Below are 21,402 nucleotides of genomic sequence, written 5' to 3'. Positions count from 1 at the left end.
TAGCGACAGTAGCTGCACATCTACGAAGACAGCACATTCACGTCTTCCCTTACCTGGACGACTGGCTTGTTCAGGCAAAGTCAGCCCAGCAATGTGCCAGCCACATGTCTCTAACCATTCACCTTCTTCACAGTCTAGGATTCTCACTAAATTACCCAAAATCACATCTTCAACCCGCGCACGTACGACAGTACCTGGGCGCGACCATAAACACTCTGACAGCCACAGCTCAGCCAAATTTAGTGAGGATCAACAGCATGCAACTGCTGATCACAAAGTTCAAACCTCAACACTCCCTTCCAGCGCGAGTGTTCATGCAGTTGCTAGGCATGATGGCCTCCTGCATCTTCATAGTCCCGCACGCAAGACTACATATGCGCCCGCTTCAGGAGTGCTTAGCACGTCAATGGAATCAGGCTCACGGACAATTAACAGACCTAGTGTTGGTGAGCGGTCGGGCATACAACTCTCTGCATTGGTGGAATCCACAAAACCTTTGCAAGGGCCGACCGTTCCAAGAACCTGTTCCGCAAATAATACTGACGGCGGACGCCTCTCTCCAGGGATGGGGAGCTCATGTACTCAATTACACAGTGCAGGGACTATGGACGACACAGCAAAAGAAGATGCACATCAACATTCTGGAACTGATGGCAATCTTCCTGGCACTGAAGGCATTCAAAGTACACTTGTGCAACAAAGTCGTGTTGATCCGGACGGACAACATGACGGCCATGTACTACATACGGAAGCAGGGAATCTGGCTCAGAGCATGTGGAAGTGGGCCATTCAGAGGAACATGTTCCTCATGTCAGAACACCTCCCGGGCAAGGACAACCAGATAGCGGATCTGCTCAGCAGACACAGCCACCAAATGCACGAGTGGGAGCTACATCCGTCAGTACTCCAACCGTACTTCCAGCAGTGGGGTCATCCAGAGATAGACCTATTCGCCACAAAGGAAAATGCAAAATGCCAAAGCTTTGCCGCCAGGTTCCCCCATCCACAGTCGCAGGGCAATGCGATATGGATGAACTGGTCCGGCAGATTTGCGTACGCTTTCCCCCCAGCGCCATTAATACCGCTAGTGGCACGCAAACTAAGGCTACACTCAATGACGCTCATCCTAGTTGCTCCAACGTGGGCACGCCAGCCATGGTACACCACGTTTCTAGAACTTTCCGTGGTACCACATCAAAGACTGTGGCTAACACCCAAACTTTTAACACACAACCATGGCGAAATTCAGCACCCAGAGCCACAACAGCTGAACCTGGCGATCTGGCTCCTGAAGTCTTAGAGTTTGGCTACCTCAACCTGCCTCCAGAATGTATGAATATCATCAAAGAGGCCAGGAGACCCACAACCAGAGCTTGCTATGCGGCTAAATGGAAAAGGTTTGTCATTTACTGCAACAACAATGACATTAACCCGCTGGACGCATCCATTCAAAACATCATCTGTTACCTCTTACACTTATACAGATGCAATCTGGCATACAGCTCCATACGTATACATTTAACCGCGATAGCAGCCTACCTTCAAAACAGGCAGCACCTCTCTTTATTCAGAGTGCCTGTAGGAGAGTAGGGTCTGCTTTCTATGTTCACCCCCACTTTTTGCTTTTGCTTTACTGGTTTTCGACTTAGATGTGGCTGTGGGCCTGATAATCAGACCCACAGCCCTGCTGTTCTCTCTCTAAATTGATACTATGTACTTTAGGTGCATAACCCATTTGGATAGGATCACCTTATTGGCCCCTGTACAGAGTACCCTAGGTACTCAGGGCATAGGTGTACCCTAGGCCTACCAGGGGCTGCAGCATGTATTATGCCACCCCTGGCCTGGCCTTCCATTATGACACAACTGGCTGATCACTCAGCTGGGGCAAGGTCGTGTAATCACCCCTTGCTTAGGTGTAGTATTCCTATACCTAACTTACATATAGACACATGTGTACCTATCAGCCACTCCTATGGCAGGCCTTAACAATCCTGGAGGCAGAGTGCTTGGTAACATGTGAGATGGTGCTCTAGCATGAGCTGAGCCTGTCTGCAGCTTTCGGAACCATGTCCTTATAGCTGTTCTATGATATAGCCCACCATATACTCTTAAAGTAGGATGTATGTCGTTACAACGCACACTTTTACAACGCATGCACTTACAACGCATTTTTTACAACGCACAATCCATTACAACGCATGACATTACAACGCAGGACACTACAACGCATTTTTAAAAACTACCTTTACAACGCATTTCCATTACAACGCATACTACCTTTACAACGCATACCATTACAACGCATAATATTAAATTGCATTTAAGGTAATTATTAGATAGTATAGGGGTAAAAATTACTATTCTAACTCCAGGGGGTGCAACAGTAGGGTAAGTGTTGGATAGTATAGGGGTAAAAATTACTATTCTAACTCCAGGGGGTGCAACAGTAGGGTAAATGTTGGATAGTATAGGGGTAAAAATTACTATTCTAACTCTAGGGGGTGCAACAGTAGGGTAAGTGTTGGATAGTATAGGGGTAAAAATTACTATTCTAACTCCAGGGGGTGGAACAGTAGGGTAAGTGTTGGATAGTATAGGGGTAAAAATTACTATTCTAACTCCAGGGGGTGCAACAGTAGGGTAAGTGTTGGATAGTATAGGGGTAAAAATTACTATTCTAACTCCAGGGGGTGCAACAGTAGGGAAAGTGTTGGATAGTATAGGGGTAAAAACTACTATTCTAACTCCAGGGGGTGCAACAGTAGGGTAAGTGTTGGATAGTATAGGGGTAAAAATTACTATTCTAACTCCAGGGGGTGCAACAGTAGGGTAAATGTTGGATAGTATAGGGGTAAAAATTACTATTCTAACTCCAGGGGGTGCAACAGTAGGGTAAATGTTGGATAGTATAGGGGTAAAAATTACTATATTATGCGTTGTAATGGTATGCGTTGTAATGGTAGTATGCGTTGTAATGGAATGCGTTGTAAAGGTAGTTTTTGAAAATGCGTTGTAGTGTCATGCGTTGTAATGTCATGCGTTGTAATGGATTGTGCGTTGTAAAAAATGCGTTGTAAGTGTAGTGCGTTGTAAAAGTTGCGTTGTAAAGGTTGTTCCCCCTTAAAGTACCTTATAATCTTAAACGGTTATGGTAACTATGGTTTGGCTTTATCGAAACATGTCGTGTAAGGTGTCTAACACTGTGGAATAATACCCCCATACCATTTCTGGACATGAGGATATTATTCCCCCCTTCTAGAGGGAAAGACATGTTAAAATCATACTTTACTGTTGGCCTCTGACCAAAGCCTCAGCATCACAAAATGGATGCTGCTGCCACGACACAAGTCTGACCTCCTGCTGCTGGGAGTGATCCCAGCCAGGGAGGCCTGGACAATAGGATTCCTGCTTGGGGAGGTGCTAGCACCTCCCCAGACAGCCTTTAGTGTATTGGGGCAGGGTGGGCTGAAAGGAATGAGACATGCCTGGGGCACACAAGGTGTTCCTTGCATAGTCCAGTTCAAACCGGCGCTGGGGAACTCCAGCCCCAGCTCTGGCGCGAAACTGGACAAAGGGAAGTGGGTGTAACCACCCCCTCCCAGGTCCCACCCATAAGGCGTGACCTAGCAGGTATCCCAGCCCCCCAGATTAGTATAAGAGTGGGAGTTGGGCCCCAGGACTTTAGATTATCCTGAACCTGCAACTTGAACAGAAACTCTGGACCTTCGACATTCGACGAAAGAAGAAGACTGAAGAATCTCCCTTGTGGCCAAGGAGTGGCTACCCTGTGCAAACAGGCACCATCAAGAGACTACCCTTTGCTTTGCTAAAGTTCTACGAGGGACCGACTGCAGAGCCCGACCAGAGCCTTGACTTCCAGACTCCTCCGACCCTGATCCACCTCCACAGCCGAGCTGAGATCCGTGGAGGCGACGAGAGACGTGGGACCGGCTACCTGGGAAAAGTGGCTAGTATATTCAAGCGCAGCTTCTGAGGCACCCTCGAAGTTTTGCACCGGGGATTGAGAAGCCCCAACCCCAAGCACCATCTGCACCGAAGATCAGCCCCCCCACACTCCACGAGTCCTGTGTGGGGCCCTTCTGCATTTTCCTGCTTGCCGCGTCTGTCCGGTTGCTTGCCCGCTGGCTAGTGGCCTTCGTGACGACGCATCCTGAAATCTTCACCGCTGGTTTGGCTCCTCCAGACTGGCTCCTGCTTCTTTGAAAAAGAGAAGCACCCCAGACCTTCCTGGTCTGCACCAGAAGCAAGTCCTCCGTTCTTCGTGGGTTCCGCTTGCCAAGGCTTGGTGAGTCCTAGTCCAACTTCGACGCCGCCGACAGCAAGAGCCTTCGTGGGACAGCTCGCCTCCTGGTCGTCCTCGACGTTCCCTGGTCCTCGTGGCTGCAGCGACAAGCTTCACCTTCACCTGCAATCTTCACGACATCGCCTGGTTCCTTCCTGGTTCCACGTGGTCACTGGCTAGTGACCTTGACTCTGTCCCTTCTGCTTGCAGGTCTCCTCTCTTCTTGATCCCAGCCTTGGGATCCACCGGACACTCTTCACTGACTGCCTGTCAGTCAGCAACTTTCCTTCAGGCATCCATAGAAGTCCACGACGAAACCCGACGCAAGTTCCCACCTATGCACCCGCAGCCTGTGGGCTAGGTAACTTGGGTACTTCGGTGCTCACAAGGGTAGTGACTATCCTAGGGTCTAGTTTCCGAGTCTCGACTCTCTAGCTGCTTCAGAAGTGTCCTTAAACTGTTAATTTCTAACAACTACTATTTCTATCGACTTTTACGCATTACGTGTGAGTGTTTCCACTCTGCACCCGAATCCCGTGGGCCTCCCACTTCCTAACTGTTGCTAGTGTAGTGTAGCCCCAGCGATTCCCTAGGCCTATCCTATTTCCGTGACAGTGGTCCTTATACCACTTACTTAGTATATGGTTTGCGTGGCCCCTAGGGCCTAACTGTATTACTTACCTGTGTGACTTAATGTATGCTTAAATAAGACTGTGTTGTACTTACCTCTAATCTCATAAAGAGTGCTGAGGGTTTGACTAGAATAAATACACTTTATTTTATATATATATCTGTTGTGGTGTCCTTTCATTTGGTATTCAAGGGATTATATATGGTATCACAGCTGGCTTCACATGCCATTCAGAGTTTAGCCTAAGACTGCTCTTGTCCATGCTACCACTAGGATAGCTGGTCTATAAGGTTGACTTTACAACCAATCACCATAAGGGTATTTGGACTGATATAAGGTGTACACTAGAACTAGTGACATCATACATCAGGCCAATTTCTCACATTGGTGAGCAGCGGTTGGGATCTGAGCTTGCTGTTGTAATACCATTGTAATCTTGAGATACTAAATTGAAAGATCACACAGATATTGTCTAGGTACATATAACATAGATTATAATACTTAAGTCCTACTGGACTTAGTGGTTGTAGGTTGAAGGGAGTAACACACCCTGACTACAACTACCAGAGAGGTTTAGTAGAAACAACTAGTGTAGGTAGGTGCACACACCACACCCTCACTAGATCATGTCTCTGGGAAGAGATCAAGAAGATGCTCTCTCAGGAGGGGCAGATCCTAAAAAGATCCCCTCTAGATATGATACCCTAACTTTTCAGGAGATGAGACAATTGTGTACCTCCAGAAAGATAAAACAGGGTGCAAACCCTACCCTCCTTCAGCTAAGACAACTCCTAGAGGAGTATGATGCTCTTAAAGCCTCACAGGCAGGTACCCTAGGTACAAAGGAGGGTCTACCCACCACAGATGAGTCAGATGGGACTTCAGATGAAGAGGTAGGCAGCCAGGGCCAAGTAGGAAGACTTAGCCAGGCTAACCTAAGCTTACATGGGAGTTTGCATGGGGTCCCCCCATACAGACCCCCAAGTGGGCTTACCCAGAGAAGCAGGAGGGACAGATCCCCTTCAAGGGAATCTATCCACTCCCATGTCTCTAGCATCTCTAATGCTTCCCCTCATAGGGGAATGACTTCCCCTGAGAGAAAGGAGCATGAAGCCAGAATGAGGGAAGCTAATCTGAGGATTCAGAGGGAAGAACTTGCCCTTGCCAAAGAGAAGCTTGCTCTGGCTAGAGAACAAAAGTTAAGTGGGTCAGAACCCACTGGTGGCAGCAATATCCCTAAGGATAGAGACAGGCACTATGATAATAGAAACCTGAGCAAGATTGTCCCTCCCTACAAGTGTGGGGATGACATCCACAAATGGATAACTGCTTTGGAGAGAGCTTGCAAAGTACAGCAGGTACCCCAAAGTCAGTGGGCAGCTATCTTGTGGCTCTCCTTCTCTGAGAAAGGTAGAGACAAGCTCCTCACAGTTAGTGATGAGGATGCAGATAATTACACTGTCCTGAAAAATGCTCTAATTGATGGGTTTGGCCTAACCACTGAACAATACAGGCTGTTGTTCAGGGATACCCAGAAGACACAGACTCAGGACTGGACTGACTTTGTAGATTGTGCCACTAAGGCTCTGGAAGGCTGGCTAATGGGAAGTAAGGTTAAGGACTATACAGGATTGTATAATTTGATCATGAGAGAACAAATCCTTAACAACTGTCAAAACCAGCTATTGCATCAACACCTGATTGATTCTGATCTGACTTCTCCGCAAGAATTGGGAAAGAAGGCAGATAGATGGGTCAGGACTAGAGTTAAGCAGAAAACCCAGAACCAGGGCGGTGATCAGAAAAAGGCAGACCAGAAGGGTAATGATCAGAAACAAAAAGACCAGAAGTCTTCACCAGGCCCCCAAAAGGCTCAGGGGGAGGGTGGTCCCAAAAAGGATAAAAAGAAAGAAGGCCAAAAGAAACCATGGTGCAACTATTGTAAGTCCAACTCACATTGGTTTAGTGAGTGCACCAAAAAGGATAAGCCCCCAGCCACCATTGCCCCTAAGGCAACTGTACCCCCTAGTTCAGCTGTAAGTGGTGGTTCCCAGCAAAAGGGTGTAGTAGGGTTAACCCTGGGAACTGAGGAGGATTCTGGCCTAGTCAGAATACCTACTCAGGCTGTTCTGATCTGTGATGGGGACTTAGCTTTGTCCTCTACTGTAGGCCCCAGTAACCTGGGCAAGTACAGACAGACTCCTTTTATCAACCAAAGAATGGCTCAGGCCTACAGGGACACTGGGGCTAGTGTCACAATGGTGACACCTGCTTTTGTGGACCCTGGACAGATCATACTAGGTGAGAATTACCTAGTGACCAACGCTAGCAATGCCACTACCTCCCATAGTGTGGCTATTGTTAACTTCTCCTGGGGAGGGGTAACTGGCCTCAAGAAAGTTGTTGTTAGTTCAGACCTTTCCGTAGAGTGTTTACTGGGCAATGATCTTGAAACTTCAGTTTGGTCTGAAGTGGAGTATAGGACCCATGCAGAAATGCTGGGGATAGATGCACATGTCCTTGCTGTGACCAGGTCACAGGCCAAAAAGTGCACCACTGAACAAGTGCTGGATCCTGAAACTATGGACCAGTCACAACCCAAGAGAAAGAGCAGTAGGGTTAAGGCTGTGCCTTCCCCCCTGCCTCAGGTGGTGGATCAGCCCTCCCAGGAGGATGATTCTGAGAGCCCTGAAGGAACTGTCCTAGAAGAACTTGAACCTGATCAGGTTGAGTTTCTTGGGACAGGGGGACCTTCAAGGGCAGATCTGAGGCAGGCTCAATTAGACTGCCCCTCTCTTGAACCCCTCAGACAGCTGTCTGCTGCTGAGGCTGCAGGGAATGCTCAAGGTACCCATAGAGTGTATTGGGATGAAGGGCTACTGTATTCAGAGGCTAGAGACCCCAAGCCTGGTGCTTCCAGGAGGTTGGTCATTCCACTGAAGTTCAGAGGCTTCCTTCTTACCTTGGCCCATGATATTCCCCTTGCAGGACATTTAGGCCAGAACAAGACTTGGGACAGGCTTGTCCCTCACTTTCACTGGCCCCATATGTCAGAAGATACTAAGGAGTTTTGTCGCTCCTGTGTCACCTGCCAAGCCAGTGGCAAATCAGGTGGCACCACAAAGGCCCCCCTCATACCACTACCTGTGGTGGGGGTCCCCTTTGAAAGAGTGGGCATAGATATTGTAGGACCAATGGACCCACAAACAGCATCTGGGCACAGATTCATACTGGTGATAGTGGACCATGCCACCAGGTATCCAGAAGCTATTCCCCTGAGGACCACAACAGCTCCTGTTGTGGCAAGGGCCCTGCTTGGAGTATTCTCCAGAGTGGGCTTTCCAAAGGAGGTCATTTCTGACAGAGGTGCCAACTTCATGTCAGGATACTTGACTGCAATGTGGAAGGAGTGTGGTGTGAACTACAAGTTCACCACACCCTATCACCCACAGTGCAATGGGCTTGTTGAGAGATTCAACAAGACCCTAAAGGGAATGATAAAAGGGTTACCAGACAAGCTTCGGCGAAGATGGGACATCCTTTTACCCTGCCTTCTGTTTGCTTACAGAGAGGTCCCACAAAAGGGGGTTGGCTACAGCCCTTTTGAGCTTTTGTTTGGGCATCCTGTAAGAGGACCCCTGTGTTTGGTAAGGGAAGGATGGGAGAGACCTCTCAGACAACCCAAACTTGACATAGTGGATTATGTACTTGGTCTCCGCTCCAGGATGGCAGAGTATATGAAGAAGGCTTCTAAAAACCTTGAGGCAAGCCAAGAACTCCAAAAAGCTTGGCATGACCAAAAGGCTGTACTGACTGTTTACCAGCCAGGACAGAAAGTGTGGGTGTTGGAGCCAGTGGCCCCAGCAGCACTCCAAGACAAATGGTCTGGACCCCACACTATTGTTGAGAAAAAGGGAGAAGTCACCTACTTGGTGGACCTTGGGACTCCCAGAAGCCCCCACAGGGTGCTTCATGTCAACAGATTGAAGGCATATGTTGACAGGGCAGACATGGGGCTACTCATGGCTACAGATGAGGGGCAGGAGGAAGAGAGTGACCCTCTCCCAGACCTGTTGACTCAGAACCCTGATGATGGCTCAGTTGATGGTGTGGTCTTTTCTGACAGCCTCACTGTCCATCAGCAACAGGACTGCAGGCAAGTTCTGCAGTCCTACAGACATATGTTCTCTCTGACCCCAAGTCAGACAAACTGGTGCACCCATGAGGTGGACACTGGTGACAGTCTGCCTGTGAAGAGTAAAATCTACAGGCAACCTGACCATGTCAGGGACTGCATAAAAGTTGAGGTACAAAAGATGTTGGAGCTGGTAGTCATTGAACCTTCAGAGAGCCCTTGGGCTAGTCCTGTAGTCCTTGTGCCAAAGCCTCACACTCAAGATGGTAAGAGAGAGATGAGGTTTTGCGTGGATTACAGAGGTCTCAATGCTGTCACTAGGACAGATGCCCACCCAATACCTAGGGCAGATGAGCTCATTGACAGACTGGCAGCTGCTAAGTTTTTGAGCACATTTGACCTAACAGCAGGCTACTGGCAAATCAGACTAGCTGAGAATGCAAAGGCCAAAACTGCTTTCTCGACCCCAGGATGACATTATCAATTTGTGGTAATGCCCTTTGGTTTGAAGAATGCACCTGCCACTTTCCAAAGGTTGGTGAATCAAGTCCTTACTGGGTTGGATGATTATTGTGCAGCTTATCTTGATGATATTGCTATCTTTAGCTCCACCTGGGAGGATCACCTGGTCCACCTGAGGAATGTTTTAGAGGCCCTGCAAAAGGCAGGCATCACTATCAAAGCCACTAAGTGCCAGATAGGGCAGAGCAAGGTTGTATACCTGGGCCACCTAGTTGGTGGGGGTCAGGTTCAACCACTGGAGAGCAAGATCCAGACCATAAAAGACTGGACTCCTCCAACTACCCAGACTCAGGTCAGAGCTTTCTTGGGCCTGACTGGGTACTTCAGAAAGTTTGTTAAGAACTATGGGTCCATTGTGACACCACTTAATGACTTGACCTCCAAGAAGATGCCAAAGAAAGTTCAGTGGATAGTAAGCTGTCAAAAAGCATTTGATGACCTGAAGCAGGCCATGTGCAGTGCACCTATTCTGAAAAGTCCAGACTACTCCAAAGAGTTCATTGTCCAGACAGATGCTTCTGAGTTAGGTGTGGGAGCTGTTCTTTCACAACTGAATGTAGATGGTCAAGACCAGCCCATTGCTTTTATAAGTAGAAGGCTGACCCCTAGAGAGAAACGTTGGTCAGCTATTGAGAGGGAGGCCTTTGCTGTAGTTTGGGCCCTGAAGAAGCTGAGGCCATACTTGTTTGGCACTCACTTCAAGATTCAGACAGACCATAAGCCCCTCTTGTGGCTAAATCAGATGAAGGGTGAAAATCCCAAACTTCTTTGGTGGTCCATTTCCCTACAGGGGATGGACTTCACAGTGGAACATAGACCTGGGACTGACCATGCCAATGCAGATGGACTCTCCAGATATTTCCACTTAGAACATGAAGACTCAACTGGTCAAGGTTAGTTTAATGTCCCTAAGTTTGGGGGGGGGGGGGTTGTGTAGGAGAGTAGGGTCTGCTTTCTATGTTCACCCCCACTTTTTGCTTTTGCTTTACTGGTTTTCGACTTAGATGTGGCTGTGGGCCTGCTAATCAGACCCACAGCCCTGCTGTTCTCTCTCTAAATTGATACTATGTACTTTAGGTGCATAACCCATTTGGATAGGATCACCTTATTGGCCCCTGTACAGAGTACCCTAGGTACCCAGGGCATAGGTGTACCCTAGGCCTACCAGGGGCTGCAGCATGTATTATGCCACCCCTGGCCTGGCCTTCCATTATGACACAACTGGCTGATCACTCAGCTGGGGCAAGGTCGTGTAATCACCCCTTGCTTAGGTGTAGTATTCCTATACCTAACTTACATATAGACACATGTGTACCTATCAGCCACTCCTATGGCAGGCCTTAACAATCCTGGAGGCAGAGTGCTTGGTAACATGTGAGATGGTGCTCTAGCATGAGCTGAGCCTGTCTGCAGCTTTCGGAACCATGTCCTTATAGCTGTTCTATGATATAGCCTACCATATACTCTTAAAGTACCTTATAATCTTAAACGGTTATGGTAACTATGGTTTGGCTTTATCGAAACATGTCGTGTAAGGTGTCTAACACTGTGGAATAATACCCCCATACCATTTCTGGACATGAGGATATTATTCCCCCCTTCTAGAGGGAAAGACATGTTAAAATCATACTTTACTGTTGGCCTCTGACCAAAGCCTCAGCATCACAAAATGGATGCTGCTGCCACGACACAAGTCTGACTTCCTGCTGCTGGGAGTGATCCCAGCCAGGGAGGCCTGGACAATAGGTTTCCTGCTTGGGGAGGTGCTAGCACCTCCCCAGACAGCCTTTAGTGTATTGGGGCAGGGTGGGCTGAAAGGAATGAGACATGCCTGGGGCACACAAGGTGTTCCTTGCATAGTCCAGTTCAAACCGGCGCTGGGGCACTCCAGCCCCAGCTCTGGCGCGAAACTGGACAAAGGGAAGTGGGTGTAACCACCCCCTCCCAGGTCCCACCCATAAGGCGTGACCTAGCAGGTATCCCAGCCCCCCAGATTAGTATAAGAGTGGGAGTTGGGCCCCAGGACTTTAGATTATCCTAAACCTGCAACTTGAACAGAAACTCTGGACCTTCGACATTCGACGAAAGAAGAAGACTGAAGAATCTCCCTTGAGGCCAAGGAGTGGCTACCCTGTGCAAACAGGCACCATCAAGAGACTACCCTTTGCTTTGCTAAAGTTCTACGAGGGACTGACTGCAGAGCCCGACCAGAGCCTTGACTTCCAGACTTCTCCGACCCTGATCCACCTCCACAGCCGAGCTGAGATCCGTGGAGGCGACGAGAGACGTGGGACCGGCTACCTGGGAAAAGTGGCTAGTATCTTCAAGTGCAGCTTCTGAGGCACCCTCGAAGTTGTGCACCGGGGATTGAGAAGCCCCAACCCCAAGCACCATATGCACCGAAGATCAGCCCCCCCACACTGCACGAGTCCTGCGTGGGGCCCTTCTGCATTTTCCTGCTTGCCGCGTCTGTCCGGTTGCTTGCCCGCTGGCTAGTGGCCTTCGTGACGACGCATCCTGAAATCTTCACCGCTGGTTTGGCTCCTCCAGACTGGCTCCTGCTTCTTTGAAAAAGAGAAGCACCCCAGACCTTCCTGGTCTGCACCAGAAGCAAGTCCTCCGTTCTTCGTGGGTTCCGCTTGCCAAGGCTTGGTGAGTCTTAGTCCAACTTCGACGCCGCCGACAGCAAGAGCCTTCGTGGGACAGCTCGCCTCCTGGTCCTGGTCGTCCTCGACGTTCCCTGGTCCTCGTGGCTGCAGCGACAAGCTTCACCTTCACCTGCAATCTTCACGACATCGCCTGGTTCCTTCCTGGTTCCACGTGGTCACTGGCTAGTGACCTTGACTCTGTCCCTTCTGCTTGCAGGTCTCCCCTCTTCTTGATCCCAGTCTTGGGATCCACCGGACACTCTTCACTGACTGCCTGTCAGCAACTTTCCTTCAGGCATCCATAGAAGTCCACGACGAAACCCGACGCAAGTTCCCACCTATGCACCCGCAGCCTGTGGGCTAGGTAACTTGGGTACTTCGGTGCTCACAAGGGTAGTGACTATCCTAGGGTCTAGTTTCCGAGTCTCGACTCTCTAGCTGCTTCAGAAGTGTCCTTAAACTGTTAATTTCTAACAACTACTATTTCTATCGACTTTTACGCATTACGCGTGAGTGTTTCCACTCTGCACCCGAATCCCGTGGGCCTCCCACTTCCTAACTGTTGCTAGTGTAGTGTAGCCCCAGCGATTCCCTAGGCCTAGGCCTAGGCCTATCCTATTTCCGTGACAGTGGTCCTTATACCACTTACTTAGTATATGGTTTGCGTGGCCCCTAGGGCCTAACTGTATTACTTACCTGTGTGACTTAATGTATGCTTAAATAAGACTGTGTTGTACTTACCTCTAATCTCATAAAGAGTGCTGAGGGTTTGACTAGAATAAATACACTTTATTTTATATATATATCTGTTGTGGTGTCCTTTCATTTGGTATTCAAGGGATTATATATGGTATCACAGCTGGTTTCACATGCCATTCAGAGTTTAGCCTAAGACTGCTCTTGTCCATGCTACCACTAGGATAGCTGGTCTATAAGGTTGACTTTACAACCAATCACCATAAGGGTGTTTGGACTGATATAAGGTGTACACTAGAACTAGTGACATCATACATCAGGCCAACTTCTCACAGTGCCTGCCATCAAAGCCTTCTTAGAAGGACTCAAACGAGTGATTCCCCCAAGACACCCACCGGCACCAGTGTGGAACCTCAATGTGGTTCTCACCAGATTAATGGGTCCACCTTTTGAACCTCTCCATTCATGTGAGATTCAATTCCTCACCTGGAAGGTAGCTTTCCTAGTAGCAATCACTTTGTTAATAAGAGTTAGTGAACTCCAGGCACTAACCGTTCAAGAGCCATTCATACAGGTTCACGCAAACAGAGTTGTACTACGTACCAACCCCAAATTCATGCCTAAAGTGATATCGCAGTTCCACATGAATCAGACTATTGAACTGCCTGTTTTCTTCCCCAATCCACAAAATGTCGCAGAGAGAATGCTCCATACACTAGATGTAAAGAGGGCCCTCATGTACTATATAGACTGAACAAAGGATTTTAGGAAAACAAAACAACTTTTCGTTGCTTTTTCTCCACAACACAAGGGCAACGCCATTTCCCAAGCAGGGATAGCCAGATGGATCGTTAAATGTATTCAAATTTGCTATCAAAAGGCTAAACGCACATTAACGATTCCCCCACGAGCCCACTCAACACGAAAGTTAGGGGCGTCCATGGCTTTCCTAGGAAACATTCCTTTACAGGAAATATGTAGAGCAGCCACATGGTCCACTATACATACATTTACCAAACACTATTGTGTAGATGTACACTCAAAACAGCAGGCAGCTGTAGGACAGGCTGTTCTCAAAACTCTTTTTCAGACTGCTGCAGCTGGCACTGGTAGCCACCGCTAATAGGAGGTACTGCTATATATTCTATGCACAGATATGAATTCAGCAGCCCACATGCCTCGAACTGAATATGCTACTTACCAGTATGCATCTGTTCTTGGCATGTAGGGCTGCTGACATTCATATCGCCCACCCTCCTCCCCGGCGCCTGTAGCAGCTGCAGCTCTCAGAATTACTGTATAGCATGGTCATCACTTACTGTATCTACTCCATCACTGCCACAATGGCGAAAAACAATCTAAGGATGGAGAGGATGCCCATGCGCACTGTGGTCCAGTGGAGGAGTCACCTACCTCGTGATACTTCGAAGACTCTTCCAGGACAACAACGTGCAAACATCCGGACCCAACACTAGGCGGCGATCTATGCACAGATATGAATGTCAGCAGCCCTACATGCCAAGAACAGATGCATACTGGTAAGTAGCATATTCATTCTTATTCCCCTTGGTTGCCTCCTTCAGGACCGCCTGCTCAAAAGTGAGGATCTCGTGGGGGATTTGGCCGGCATGACGAGCGAATTTAGAAGGGTTATGTAAACCCGAGTCATCATGTGACTGTTCCGGTTTGCCCTGGAAGAACGCTCTTAAACGAATCTTCCTAAAGAACTGGTGTAACTCACAGGACTCGAGGAAGTGGTCCTTTTTGGGGCTAGAGACAAACCCAAGTACTTTTTCCAGGACTTGGGTCTCCGTCGTTGTCAGAGGCCTGGGGGATAGGTTCACTATTAGTTTAGTTTGCCTGTCTGGCCCTGGGTCTGTACCGGTTGTTGAGGCCTGCCACTGTACCCTCTTGTTGCCTCTTCTTCGCTCTCTGCCCCAACTTCTTTCTAAACGAGCATTGGCATAGCCAATAGGTCTCGCTTTTGGGACCTTATAAGTGTTTAGCCATGCAACAGTTGATGTTGTTGCAACAAGGATATTGTGCTGCATAACTAAATACTTGTAAGGTCCCAAAAGCGAGACCTATTGGCTATGCCAATGCTTGTTAATAGGGCCTCCCGGGCCCAATTCAGAAGAGGTCAAAGGTAAGTTTTGATATTGCCTCACTCATTTGAATGTACTTTCGTACTTTTTGGAATTTACAGATATTCTCACTCTAATGTCTGGAAACCTGTGTCACAGCTTTTCAGCACATTACTGGGAATCGCAATCTAATATAACTTTTTCTGATGTTGCGTTACCTACACTCTGGAACTGTGTGTACAATGCAACCCCACTTTGGGGGAAACCACCACCTTATGAGCAATTGCACATTTTCTCTTCTCCACGGGGTAACATTTTTTTCCCCAAAGAAAGGGGGTCCTTTACCTACATGCCCACCAAGTTTTGGAGTGTTTTACCCTCCTTCCCTCCCTGGAAAGAGATTTACTCCTTTCATTTGGAGGAGCACATTTCTAACCATTTCCAGGGTGAGAAGGGTCAGAGAGACTTTGTGAATTTTGCAAAATCAATATTTTTAGTGTGCACCTACTCAGAAGGCTAACCACACCTTGGAAAGCCTACTTCCTACTACTGGCGTAAAGTTACTTCTGTGTGATTGGACAAACTCTTAGCATACAATTGTGTAGGTGTAAATAGATGTACACCAGGTAAGTATCCATTTCTGAATAATTTTATTGTATCTTTATGGACAAAACACTTGTGAATTCGTCACCCAGATTTAACCACTACCGAAGCTGATCCGCGTGTATTCTGCACTTCCCAGATTCCAGCTCTGAAACCAAGGCCTTCCCCTCTCTCAGGGGTAGTGGTGAGGGAGTCAATGGCGGCTTGAGCATATTTCCAGTCAAATGCCCCCCATGACTCGGCCTGAGTTCCCCTTAGTGCCTCGAGCCTAACGAGAGCCGAGCCCAGAAGCTGTGGATTGTACCTCCTGCATCCAAGCTCCCCCTGGCACGTCATTTTCCAGTCCCCTCTGGGTGCTCCGGTTTAGAGGCTGCTCGGCGCCTGCCTCTAATTCCACAATTAAGATGCAAAAAGCCTGAGACACGGGCAAGAATACCCCCGGCACCCAGGGGGCTTGGAGAATTACGTGATAGCTCATAGAGGGAAGGGAGGCAGAAAGAAAGAACTATTTGCAAGAGTGCTGACAACCGGATCTATAGGAGTAAGAAAGACGGGAGGAGAAGCATTGAAGCGGGAGATAGAGGGGCATAGGGAGAGAAAGCAAGGGAAAGCGACAGATGATTGAAGATAAAAAGAAAGGGGGCGGGAGAAATTATACCCAATAATAAACGTTTTTGAGCATGTTATGTCTCTCATAAATGTGTTATTTTATTTAATAGAATACAAAAGGTACTTTCTTTTGTGTGCAGAACATCCGTATTCCTCCTGCTATCAGATCTACCAATTCCTGCAAGTCGTGCTATAGTCAGGGCCACTGGAATTATGCGATGTTGAATCTGCTGTGTTTTCCGTATAGTTGGGAATTTACTGTATTTGCCTCATAGTCTATAATCCACTGTATAATCTGCACCTTTAATAAAATGACAAAATAGCAAGTGTATGCTGTCACAATATGCTGCAGCAGTCTGCTAATTGATTGAGTTAGCCTTAAGGTTTATTTGGGTCGTCCTTTGCCACATAATTCCAGAGACCCTTGTGACAGATCGTACATACAGCCCCTAACTGTCCAAAAGAGCTGGCGGTCAAATCGGATAGTGAGTATATTATAGCCACTGGAAAGGACGCAGTTTAGTCGGACTGGGAATTCCCCAGCTCCTGAGAAAATGAGTCGGCCTCTACATTTTACGTTTTATAAATGAAACACTGCAGAAATAAACCAGCGTCTGAATACATTGCAATAGCGCCTACATATGAAACACCTCCAGGCACTGAAGTCTGACACGTGATTGCGAACGACACTGGGCTTTCAGTCAATTTCTACGCGAAACCCCCTCTAACACAGGAGAGACCCGATCACTTCTGTGCACAAAGAAATTACACGATGTTGTAGGAGTTCGCGAGACAAGAGTTGGGTAGAAGGGTGCCGGGGAGGAAGAAAAACGCGGAGAGAGGAAAGAAACAATAAGAGAGAATAAAATGTGAGACAGAAGTTAAAAATGAAAAGGGAGTATAGAGAAATGAAGACGAAGGATGGTGAAAGAGAGGGGAGCTATGACAGAAGAGAGAAGAAAAGATCTATGAGACGTGAAGACGAAAAAGGAGATGAAAGAGAAAGGGGGAGGAAAGAGGAGGAGCTGTGGACAGTGGGAGAGATAAAAGCCATACGGAGAAACGAGTAAAAGTTGGGGGATTTGAACTGGAATGATAGAAAGAAGCAGGAGAGAATGGAGACAGCGAAAGGACGGCACAAGGGAAGAAAATAGAGGTGTGGGGTAGAAACAGCAGAGATCCGTGAAATGAAGTCGGACAGAAGAGTGTGTGTAGTTGGGTTTTACAGCGAAAGTAAACAAGTTACTGTATAGTGAAAAAGATCTAAGACTGCTTATTGGTGTAACGTTATAGCTAGGGAGAAGGGAGGGGGGAGAAGGGAGGGGGTAGTGAGAGCAGACAGCAAGGGGGTGGAGGAGGCTTAATGAGCCACGACAGAAAGGCAGATGGCGGCTGCGAGCGTGCACGCTCACATGCACTCAAGCTTTAGGCCCCCAAAAGCCTCTGGTGGCACTTTTAAAAGCCACTTACTAAATGTCTCGAAGAGAAAGCATGTGCTGTCTCAGGCCAGACCTAAAAAGGAGGGGGAATCAGAGGTTGTGGGTAGAATTGTTGTGGTCCATGTTGGAACATGGGGTATTGCCAATAGTGGGAGCCGGGAGGGCCTTGGAACTGTTGTCCTTCATAATCAAGGAACGAGGTTTGAGGATTGACCATGGTCTCTTACGCAGATGACACGCAGCTGGCGGTCACACTGAGTGGGGACTCAGACCTGGAGGCTCCCAGGTTCTGTGATGGTCTGCGGGAAGTGGCTAACTGGATGAATTCCAACTGTCTCCAGTTAAACACCAAGAAGACGGAGATTATGGTGGTTGGTAAACAGGTGGCTTTGTGGGATGACAAATGGTGGCCTTCGGAGTTGGGTGTGACTCCCCTCCCAGCGGCAGGGATAAAAAACTTGGGGGTGTGGCTTGATCCTTCTCTGAGTTTCATCTGTCATACCAAGAAGGTGGCGGCTTCTTGCTATGGCATCATCAGAGGACTTCGACCCATCCTCAAATTCTTTGATGCACCCACAAGACAGCTGGTGGTCCAAGCATCAGTGCTGTCCAGGCTGGACTATGCCAGCTCCCTACTGGCGGGGATAAACCAGTCAGAATTTCTGCGGCTCCAGCGGGTTCAAAACGCTGCGGCCCGACTGGTGACAGGTCTGCCTAGGCGATGCTCGGTGTCCAATACTCTGCGCTCTCTCCACTGGCCCCCTGTGCAGCAGAGGATTAGATTTAAGGTTCTCTGCTTTGCATTTAAAATCCTAAAGGGTACTCCCCCACAAATCTTGGAGAAATTGCTGATCCCCTATGTCCCCTCTCGCACTCTTAGATCGCTAGGCCAGAACTTAGCAGTGGTCCCACGTTTTAAATTGAGCAGAATTGGTGGCCGCTCCTTTCGAGTCCTGGCAGCGAGTTGGTGGAATTCTCTTCCTCCACAAATCCGGGCCATCGATGAGCTTCTTCAGTTTAGACGGGCTATCAAGACCTTTTTATTTGTTTAGCTTTTCTGTTGTGTCTCGTCTCCTTTTGTCCGCTTTTAGTGCTGTGTTGTGTTCACCTTCTCAAAGCGCCAGGACGCCCCTTTGCTGGGCCAGCTGTGCGCGGTACAAATCAAAATAACATAACATAACATAACATTCCCGCCACTCCCCCAACTGTCAGTATGGAATTGCTGTTAGATGAGCCTCGTCTGCAAGAGACCTGACTCTCGTCTGATGAAATGTCTCCCCCTGGTGGGGCGTAATCGTCCTTGAGGTAAGGGTACACTTTCTCTTTCTCAAATGTTTTTATGTCCTTTTGCAATTTTGCAATTTTCTGTTTCATTAAAAACGCCTTGTGATCGGTTATGTCATTGTTGATCTCGGCCAGTTTATTTTTGTATGCCGTGATCTGGATACTGGTCTTTAATGCTCCCTCAGCGATTTGGATCCTCACTAGTAGGGCACCCACCGGGCGTTTGGTGGTGTTTATTGTCAGTATCAGCCAGTCCCTGGTGCGTTTTCCAGGCTACCAGGGACCATTCTTTATTTAAAGGTGCATCCTCTAGGAACAGCCTGGGGAAGTTGCTCACTAGTAGTCCATTGGGGGCAATGTTTGCTCTCAAATACTCAGTCATGATGGCACCATGAAGGGTGATCTTGACCCACTCTTTGTTCATAGCTGTGAGTGACTGTCAGTCGCCTCCCTGGGTACCCGAGGCACCACCAACTGTTCCTAATAAAGATGGTGTTCGAAGAATTTCTGCCACCATGTCATCTCGTTGTTTTCCATTGTGTGGAGGGTCTCTCAAGGGCAAAGGGGTCTCGAGAGGAGGGAGAGGAGGAATACTTCTCCTATGGGGGAAAGGGAATTCCACGGTTGTTCACCGCACTCAAGTACTCAATACAAATGAGGGAGAAGGGGTGCATATAGGTCAAGCATACAGGCCCCAATAATACAATGTAGCACCGAAGGAGTATGCAGTTCTGTCATTCTGTCTCCCTTGTTCCTTACGAGTTGTTAGAATTTGTTATGGTTGCCTTCATTCCTAGAGCCAAGAGACCCTAGACGTAAGCGTTCACTATATAACTGCTCTTTAGTATAACGTAACATCATATGACATATAACATAAATCATATAACATATATTAGAACATTGGGATGTTGAGAGCTCTATTGAAGACAATGAAATGGCTCAGGGCCACTAATGGCTGGTATAGGCCTGCAGTGCAGACATCCCAATGTTTGTCTTTCTGTTTCTCCTTGTTTATAGAGACATTCTACATTCAGTGGGTGGACTTTCTAATTGCCTTATAGCACCTCTGCCTGCTTCTGCTATAGCCGTTGTTAAAGGCGCTAAACCTTCTCATAGGATAATTTGAAGATTTTTCGACATGTTGATATTTACTTTAAAGTCATGTCCACAAAATCTATTAAGCCGTGCTGTGGTTTAGTCTTAATTTAACAGATGCTTAGCATGGATTTCGAAGTAAAACAGATTTTGTGGTGATAGTTGTAGAAACATTGTTCTTTGGTGCATGACATTAACTCAATGGTGCTTGATTTCAAATGCACATTTTGAGGCCTTACCCTGGGGTTCTGAGTCAGTCAGGGATAACTGACTGTTACGTGTAGGGCCAATGCTATGTACCTGAATATTGATTGCCCCAATACTAATGCACATCAAAATCAGCATCCAATACACTCCATTTAAGCACCTTACTCCTGTGGTCATCTTGCGTCCTTATTACACGAATGTGCTCTATCTGGGCTTTCCCGATCACCTTCTTCAGAACCTGCAAGCCGTGCAGAATGTAGCGGCCCATCTATTACTTCAACTCTCGTACCATTTGCTCGTATCTAAAAGAGTTACACTGGTTGCCAGTCAAAAAGAATATTTAGGGGCCCATGCATCATTGTAGGTAATTGCGATTATTAAGGAATCACAATTATGGAATCGCATTTGCCTATGCATGTAGGTTTTGCTAAAACATTAGTGATTCCTACATATTCCTTAATTTAGAATTGCGATTCACAATTAAGGAATAGCTTCCAATTAATTCCTATGGGCCTAGAGGCCCCTAGGAATTAATGGGAATTGCGCAATTTGCGAGTACCAAATAGGTACTCGCAAATCGCGCATGCAATTTCAAGGGTGCATGGGGGCCATAAGGACACACTGATGCACCCCTGAAATTGCCATGTGACCACATGTTGCGCACACACATGCCCCAAGGGTATGTGTGTGTGTAACATGGAACTTTGAAAAATGCACTTTAGTGCATTTTTCAAAGTTTTCGCAAATTATCATCAACTTTAAATTGATGGTAATTTGCGATCCCTAATTGAAAAAGCGCAATTTAAAATTGCATCATGCATAGCATTTAGGGAATCGCAATTTGCGAATCCCTAAATGCATCCTCAATTTAAGTAATTGCAAATTTTCCGATTACTTAAATTGCAAATTTGCATTTGGGTTGCTGCATCCCAAATGCAAAAATACAGTTCGCGAATATCCCCCTATGCGACCGGTATTTAGAATGATGCATGTGCCCCTTTGTTTTAAGACCCTTGTTCTAGCATATCAGGGTTTTTATGGTAAAGTTCCTCTGTATTTGTCTGCAAGGGAGCGGCAATACTGCCCAATATGAATGTTCTGCTGATGGTGGTCACTCGCTTTAAGCGGGTTAGGAGAGGGGGT

General features: G+C 47.6%; 1 protein-coding gene across 6 annotated transcripts in view; it reads left to right on the top strand.

Annotated features, from left to right (window-relative positions):
* The window catches only part of LOC146786089 (eukaryotic translation initiation factor 4 gamma 1-like), a 582,378-nt gene that overhangs the window by 237,641 nt on the left and 323,335 nt on the right, over nt 1-21,402 (top strand). The window lies entirely within an intron of this gene.

Source organism: Triturus cristatus, chromosome 11 (assembly GCF_964204655.1).
Source record: "Triturus cristatus chromosome 11, aTriCri1.1, whole genome shotgun sequence".
Classification (NCBI taxonomy): domain Eukaryota; kingdom Metazoa; phylum Chordata; class Amphibia; order Caudata; family Salamandridae; genus Triturus; species Triturus cristatus.
The sequence above is the reverse complement of the archived record's forward strand: the minus strand, read 5'-3'. Positions and strand labels throughout refer to the sequence as shown.